The sequence below is a fragment of the Saimiri boliviensis genome, chromosome 12, assembly GCF_048565385.1.
Source record: "Saimiri boliviensis isolate mSaiBol1 chromosome 12, mSaiBol1.pri, whole genome shotgun sequence".
Lineage (NCBI taxonomy): Eukaryota > Metazoa > Chordata > Mammalia > Primates > Cebidae > Saimiri > Saimiri boliviensis.
Genome location: NC_133460.1, coordinates 81869204 through 81877440, shown reverse-complemented (window position 1 = coordinate 81877440; position 8237 = coordinate 81869204).

Below are 8237 nucleotides of genomic sequence, written 5' to 3'. Positions count from 1 at the left end.
GTAGAGACGGGGTTTCACCTTGTTGACCAGGTTGGTCTCGATCTCTCGACCTTGTGATCCACCCGCCTCAGCCTTCCAAAGTGCTGGGATTACAGGCTTGAGCCACTGCGCCCGGCATCTCCTGGGTTCAAGCAATTCTCCTGCCTCAGCCTCCTGAGTAGCTGGGATTATAGGTACGCGCCACCATGCCCAGCTAATTTTTTGTATTTTTAGTAGAGACGGGGTTTCACCATGTTGACCAGGTTGGTCTCCATCTCTCGACCTTGTGATCCACCCGCCTCAGCCTCCCAAAGTGCTCGGATTACAGGCTTGAGCCACCGCGCCCCGCTTAATTTTTGTATTTTTAGTAGAGATGGGGTTTCACCATTTTGACCAGGATGGTCTCGATCTCTTGACCTCGTGATCTACCCGTCTCGGCCTCCCAAAGTGCTGGGATTACAGGCTTGAGCCACCGTGCCTGGCCTTCTTTTTTTTTTCTTTTGAGATAGAGTCTTGCTCTGTTGTCCAGGCTGGAGTGCAGTGGCACGATCTCAGCTCACTGCAACCTCTACCTCCTGGGTTCAAGCAATTCTCCTGCCTCAGCTTCCCAAGTAGCTGGTATTACAGGTGCTTGCCACCATGCCGGGCTAATTTTTGCATTTTTAGTAGAGACAGGGTTTCACCATGTTGGCCAGGGTGGTCTTGATCTCTTGACTTCATGATCTGCCCACTTCGGCCTCCCAAAGTGCTGGAATTACAGGCGTGAGCCACTGCACCCAACCAACATAACTTTTATATGCACTGGGAAACCAACAAATTCATGAAACTCACTTGATTGCAATATTCTTTTTATTGTGGTTGTCTGGAACTGAACCCACGATATCTCTGTCATATGTCTGTATTTCCAGTAAATTGGTAGCTAGATTCAGAGACTTGATCAAATTCAGGTTTTGATTTTTTGACAACTGTAGGTGACGGTGTGTTATTTCCTCAGAGGTGCACATAATTGTGTGTGTGTGTGTGTGTGTGTGTGTGTGTATGTATGTATGTGTAAAGGGAGTGATGTTAACAGCTGCTGATACTCAATGCCTAGATTCATTCATTAATCTGTGGGTACAAAATGGTGTTACTCTAATTTAATCATTCCTTTTTCATTAATTAGCTGCAGCATCTTTCTTAGCAGTCAGTAGAGAGAAACCAAACTATAACCAGTGCAACACTGCTTTTGTGTGTTTTATTTTATTTATTTTTTGAGACAAGGTCTTCTTCTGTTGCCCAGGCTGGCATGCAGTGGCATGATCATAGCTCACTGCAGCCTCGAACTCCTGGGCTCAAGCAATCCTGCCCTAGCCTCCAGAGTAGCTAGGACTACAGGTGCATGCTTATGTTTTTTTTTTTTTTTTTTTTTTTTTTGAGACGGAGTTTCGCTCTTGTTACCCAGGCTGGAGTGCAATGGCGCGATCTCGGCTCACCGCAACCTCCGCCTCCTGGGCTCAGGCAATTCTCCTGTCTCAGCCTCCTGAGTAGCTGGGATTACAGGCACGTGCCACCATGCCCAGCTAATTTTTTGTATCTTTAGTAGAGACGGGGTTTCACCATGTTGACCAGGATGGTCTCGATCTCTCGACCTCGTGATCCACCCGCCTCAGCCTCCCAAAGTACTGGGATTACAGGCTTGAGCCACCGCGCCCGGCAAGCATGCTTATGTTTTTTTGACAGGGTCTTGCTGTTTGCCCTTGCTGGTCTTGAACTCCTGAACTCAAGGGATCCTCCTGCCTCAGCTTTCCAAAGGCTGGGTTACAGGTGTGAGCCATCATGCCCAGCTTCTTTGGTGTGTTTTATGTACTTTTTTTTTTTTTTTTGAGATGGAGTCTCCCTCTGTTGCCCAGGCTAGAGTGCAGTGGCACAATCTCAGCTCAGTGCAGCCTCTGCCTCCTGAGTTCAAGTAATTCTCCTACCTAAGCCTCCCAAGTAGCTGAGATTACAGGCACCTGTCACCATGCCTGGCTAATTTTTGTGTTTTTAATAGAGACAGGGTTTCACCATGCTGCCTAGGCTGGTCTTGAACTTCTGACCTCAAGTGATTTGCCCACCTTGGCCTCCCAAAGTGCTGAGATTATGGACGTGAGCCAACGTGCCCAGCCCATTTTATTTTTTTTTGAAACGGAGTCTTGCTCTGTTGCCTAGGCTGGAGTGCAGTGGTGCGATCCTGGCTCACTGTAACCTCCACCTCCTGGGTTCAAGTGATTCTCATGTCTCAGCCTCCCAAGTAGCTGGGATTACAGATGTGCCAAAATGCCTAGATAATTTTTGTATTTTTAGTACAGATGGGGTTTCACCATGTTGGCCAGGCTGGCCTCGAACTCCTGACCTCAAGTGATCCAGCCTCTTCTGCCTCCCAAAGTGCTGGGATTACAGATGTGAGCCACTGTGCCCAGCCAGTTCTCTTATTTTAAAATGAGGTGGGGGTTGGGTGGGGAGGATAATTCCCACCCTGTCCAGCTCTCATGATGGCATGCTAGTGAAGTGAAAGATTTTGTACGCTGTGCAGGAGGAACCCCACAAGAAGCATTATTATACCTGATAAGACGCAGCGCCTTGGTGACTGTTGGGGAACAGGCTGGGCTTCAGGTGCCAGAGGACCTTGGGCAAATCAAGAGGTGCCAGTCCCTGCAGCCTAGCCTCAACTTCTCTTCTCTCTCCTCAGTCAAGAAAAAACAATTCATTTCACTTGGTAGAAAATGTGCCCAGTCAAACTGGAGCCTTTTCTGGGTCCCATGCTTACCAGTGTGCTGCATTAATCCACCAGCCCTCCGTCAAGGGCCTTCCTCCTGTGGTGTGCCCCTCCCGCTGTCACTCTACAGCATCCAGATGTGCTCTTCAGAAGCCACTTCCTCCTGGGAACTGAACCTGGACTTTGGAGAAGCGGCCATGAGTCCATAGTGGGAGCCAGGCATCCTCAGAGTGAGGCTGAACAAACTGAAGAATGATAATTAATAATTAAGATGGTAAGATGATTAATTAATTATCTTAATCAACATACTTGTGTATACATGAGGGAAAGCTGATAGTTTTGCCTCAAAGCACAGCTGGCTGGAGCACTGGGTTGAGATGGCGCTGAAGCTGAGCTCAAAGGAAAGGATCGTGGTGATTAATTATCGTCTGCTGCTGCCCGGGGAGGGGAGAGTGGTAGCTTGCCCACCATGCACTTGTCATCCTGATCGAAACGATTTCTTCCTGTTTTCTATTGAGGCATAACCTTCATAAAGCACATTGATTTTAAGTGTATAAGTTGATGTATGTTTACGTATTTATGCTTTAATGTGTATATATGTGTATAAATATTTATACACATACACACACATTACCAGCACTGAGATCAAAATACAGACCATTTCCAGAGGCCCAAAAGGTCCCCTTGTGCCTGCTTCCAGTTATTGCTGTCTCAAAGGCAGCCAGTATTTTGACTTCTATCACTATAGATTAGATGTGCTTGTGTTCTATTTCATATAAATTGAATTAAACAATATATATTCCTCTCTCTGGCTTCTTCCACTCAGTTGAATGTTTGTACAGTTCGTTAATGTTGTTGAATGGTGTGTTCTTGCTCATTATTCCACTGTGTAGCTACACCTCAATTTGTTTGTCTAGTCTCTTGTTGATGAACATTGGAGTTGTTTCCAGTCTGAGCTATTATGAATGAGGCTGCCGTAAATATTCTTCTACATGTCTTTTGGTGGACTTAACTGCTCATTTCTGTTGTGTGTACATATATCTATATCTATACATCTCGATTTATATGTACATATGCAAATATATATATATATCTCCAGGAGAGAGAGAGTACAGAGTCACAGGGTAGATAAATGTTTAGCTCGTGGAGTAACTGAGTTTGACTCACCAAGCCCTGAATTGCATCAAATGTGAACAGTTTCCATTACATGTCAAACAGCGTGTTGGGCTCCAGGTATACACAGATCCGTAAAACTCAGACTCTGATTCTGAGATATGATATCAACTTAGAGCAAGACTTAAAGAAAAGCAAACATGAGGTATACACAGATCTGTTAGGCTCTGACTCTGAGATGTAATATCAACTTAGAGGAAGACTTAAAAGCAAACACCTGGCCGGGCGTGGTGGCTCAAGCCTGTAATCCCAGCACTTTGGGAGGCCGAGGCGGGTGGATCACGAGGTCAAGTGATCGAGACCATCCTGGTCAACATGGTGAAACCCCGTCTCTACTAAAAATACTGAAAATTAGCTGGGCATGGTGGCGTGTGCCTGTCATCCCAGCTACTCGGGAGGCTGAGGCAGGAGAATTGCCTGAACCCAGGAGGCGGAGGTTGCGGTGAGCCGAGATCGCGCCATTGCACTCCAGCCTGGGCAACAAGAGCGAAACTCCGTCTCAAAAAAAAAAAAAAAAAAGCAAACACCTAATACAACCAGGCAGCTCAGTCTCTAACCTTTCCCTATTTTCTTTCTTCCTTCCTTCCTTCCTTTTCTTCCCCTCCTTTCTTCCTGCCTTCCTCCTTTTCTTTCTCCCCTCCCTTCCTTTCTTCCTTCCTTCCTTTCTTCCCTCCCTCCTCCTTCCTTCCTTCCTTCCTTCCTTCCTTCCTTTCTTTTCTTTCCAGAGTCTTTGTCACCCAGGCTGGAGTGCAGTGGTGAGATTTCAGCTCACTGAAGTCTTGACCTCCCAGCCTCAGGTGATTCTCCCACCTCAGCCTCCCGAGTAGCTAGGACTACAGGTGTGTGCCACCACACCCAGCTAATTTTTGTACTTTTTGTAGAGATAGGGTTTCACCATGTTACCCAGGCTGGTCTAGAACTCCTGGGCTCACGTGATCCACCTGTCTCAGCCTCCCAAGGTGCTGGGATTACTGACATGAGCTGTCATGCCCGGTCTCCATATTTTCAATTACTTAATTGAACTTTGGTTTCCTGCAGGCTCTAATAAGTCTTGAATTCCTCCCAATTCTTTCTAGACTTTCCAGAGGTTTGTTTAGGCTTGTTTTGCCAGATATCACATCTTTAGCTTTCTTTGGTTGTCCTAGAGCAGTTTCATCTGTATTGGCTAGGAAGAGGTTTGAGGACACATCCCCAGTCCAGTGATCAGTTCTCTATGCCTGGAAATTGTTTTTTCCAATCAGAAGAAAAAAAAAAGTTCTCCAAGAATGACCTCTTTTAACCTGGGCTTTTGCCTTTTGAAATAATAGCTGCTATATGTACAGTCTGTATTGAATATGTTTGCCCACGAAATACTTCTGGCTGTAGAGGACTCCGGACTTATAAATTTGCTTTTGATTTTAACAAGGATCACACATCTTGTTTCAGTAATATAGGGCTTTGTTCATGGTGGATGCACAATAGTAAATATTTATTGAATGAACTTAATGAAAATCATTTAAGAAAACATTACATAGACTGTAACTAGAGGCAATGGAAAGTTCCTTGCATTTCTAAGGTTTTAAGGAGAAGCCCTTAGAGGATATCTTCACCGTCAGCCTTTGGGAAGGAGCCGGGAGATGGAGAAGGGAGGGAGGAAGTGGCTCTTTCTTTCACTGCAGCCAGGAGTGGAGCTGCGTGGGCTGCGGTCTGGGGTTCCTGGGTTGTGTGTATTCATCCAGCCTCCAGCTACTCTGGCTCTAAACAACTGTCAGTACTCTTGGATTTCTAAATTCTGTCTTTCCTCAAAGATGAAGGACTTGAGTTTTCTAGTCCCATCCCAGTTCGTTACCGTTTCACAAGCATTTATTGAGCACCTACTAGGTTCCAGTGACTGGGCTGGGGGCTAGACTGCACACATGAGTTGCACAGAACTCCATCACCCCGCTTACCTATTGAGACGAAGCGTCTACCTGACAGGTGGGCAGGTAGACGCTTCATCTCAGGTAAGCGGGGTGATGGGAGGGGAAGGCTTTCGGCTCTGTCTCCGTCAGTTCTGTGATCTTAGGGCAGCTACTTCTCCTCTAGGGGCGCTATTTCCTTACCTGTAAAACAGGGGGATGGCAAGGTTTTCGGTCCGAAGTCGCGTCCAGCTGTGCTGGGCCCGGGCGCTATGCATCTGCCCCCCACCGAGGGACGCTGAGGACAGGGTGGCTGGACAACTGGACGGGCCTCAGGGTGACAAACCCAGAGCTTCCCAGCGTGGGCCCCCACAGATGGTGCCGGAAACCTCCCGGAGGGCCTCTGCGCCGCCCGCATTCCCGTTTGTCCCCGAGGCGCTGTTTTGATTGATCCAGCAGAGGCGCGCGGTTTCCGTCGCCCCTCTTAGCAAACGCGCCCACCCCCAAGCGGCGGTCCAGATGGCCCCGCCCCGCCCCCGCGCGTCCTCGCGGCCCCCGCCCCGCGCTCTGTCCCGCGGGAGTCCCGCCGAGCAGAGATGCGCCCCGCGGGGGAGCCAGTGTCCGCGAACCCAGCCAGGACTCCGGGTTCCGCGCCGCTGCCCCGACGCCCCGACGCCGCGGGCCGGCTAGTGAATGTTTATGCAGGAGGAGGAGAGATCCTCCAAGGACCCAAACTGGCTTGGCGGAAGCCCAAAGCAGCCAAACGGTCGATTAAAACACTCATCCTGCCCTCCCTGGAAACCTCTCCAAGCCTTTCCAGCCTGGCCTACCTCGGCTCTCTGACCCAGCTTCAATACTGCGACGGTTATTTTAAATCTGCCAGCAGTGTTGACGCCGTTGTCTGGCCTTTGCAGGTGCCAGGCCTGGGCGCGAACAGGGGGCTTTGCCACCCACCGGCTGCATAACCGAGCAGCAGTCGACGACTCCTCCCAGGCTCCGGTTTCTCCTCTGTAAACAGAGGTAACAGCACCTCCCTTACAGCGTTACCTGCAGATCATTCCTGTGTGACATCATTCCAGATGTGACATCAGCAGCACGCAGTTTTGTCATTGTGGAGGGCAGTAAAAAGGTTCAGGGTGACATCTGGTATCAGACTGCCTGGGATAAGATCCCCCGTCCCTGTCGGTGGGGCATGATGAACAGGCTTCTTAACTCTCTGGGCGGGAGTTGCTTAACGCTAGCGATCACCAGCCGCAGGAGGAAAAGACCCGTGGAGGACCCGCGTTCTGAACCACATCTCCCTTAGCTGAGCCATCATTTTTTATTTTTTATTGTGCTAATTATATACATGTGACAAAATTTACCATTTAGCCATTTTAAGTGTACAATTAGTGGCATATAGTGCATTCATCGTGTTATGCAATCATCACCATTTATTTCCATTTTTTTCTCACACCTAACAGAAACTTTGAACCCATTAAACAGTAACTTCCCATTCCCACCTCCCTCCAGCCCCTTGCAACCTCCAGTCTACTCCCTGTCTGTATAAATTTGTCTGTTCTAGATATTTTCATACAAACTGTCATTTATTTTTTATTTTATTTTTCTGAGACAGAGTCTTGCTTTGTTGCCCAGGCTGGAGTGCAATGGCATGATCTTAGCTCACTGCAACCTCCACCTCCTGGGTTCAAGCGATTCTCCTGCCTCAGCCTCCCAAGTAGCTGGGATTATAGGCATACGCCACAACACCTGGCTCATTTTGTACTTTTAGTAGAGATAGGGTTTCTCCATGCTGGTCAGGCTGGTCTTGAATTCCCAACCACCTGCCTCAGTCTCCCAAAGTGCTAGGATTACAGGCATGAGCCCTCGCACCTGGCCTGGCTAATTTTTGTATTTTCGTATTTTTAGTGGAGACAGGTTTTCACCATGTTGGCCGGGCTGATCTTGAACTCCTGACCTTAGGTGATCCAACTGCCTTGGCCTCCCAAAGTGCTGGGATTACAGGCATAAGCCACTGCAACCAGCTTATCGCTTATTTTTATTTTATTTTGAGACAGAGTCTCACTCTGTCACCTAGGCTGGAGAGCAATGGCAGGCTCTCGGCTCACGACAACCTCTGCCTCCCAGGTTCAAGTGATTCTCCTGCCTCACCTCAGCCTCCCAAGTAGCTGGGATTACAGGTGGGTGCCACCACGCCTGGCTAATTTTTGTATTTTTAAGTAGAGACCGGGTTTCACCATGTTGGCCAGGCTGGTCTTGAACCCCTGACCTTGTGATCTGCCTGCCTTAGCTTCCCAAAGTGTTGGGATTACAGGCGTGAGCCACCGCGCCTGGCCTCATCACTTATTTGTTTAAGCACGCTTTGCAGATCTATAGCAGCTCTCTCGGTGCAGGAATGTAAAATTTGTATTTAGTATTTAGTGCGTTCACATAAAATCATTAAATTTGGCATAGGAAATTTAGTGGTAATTTTA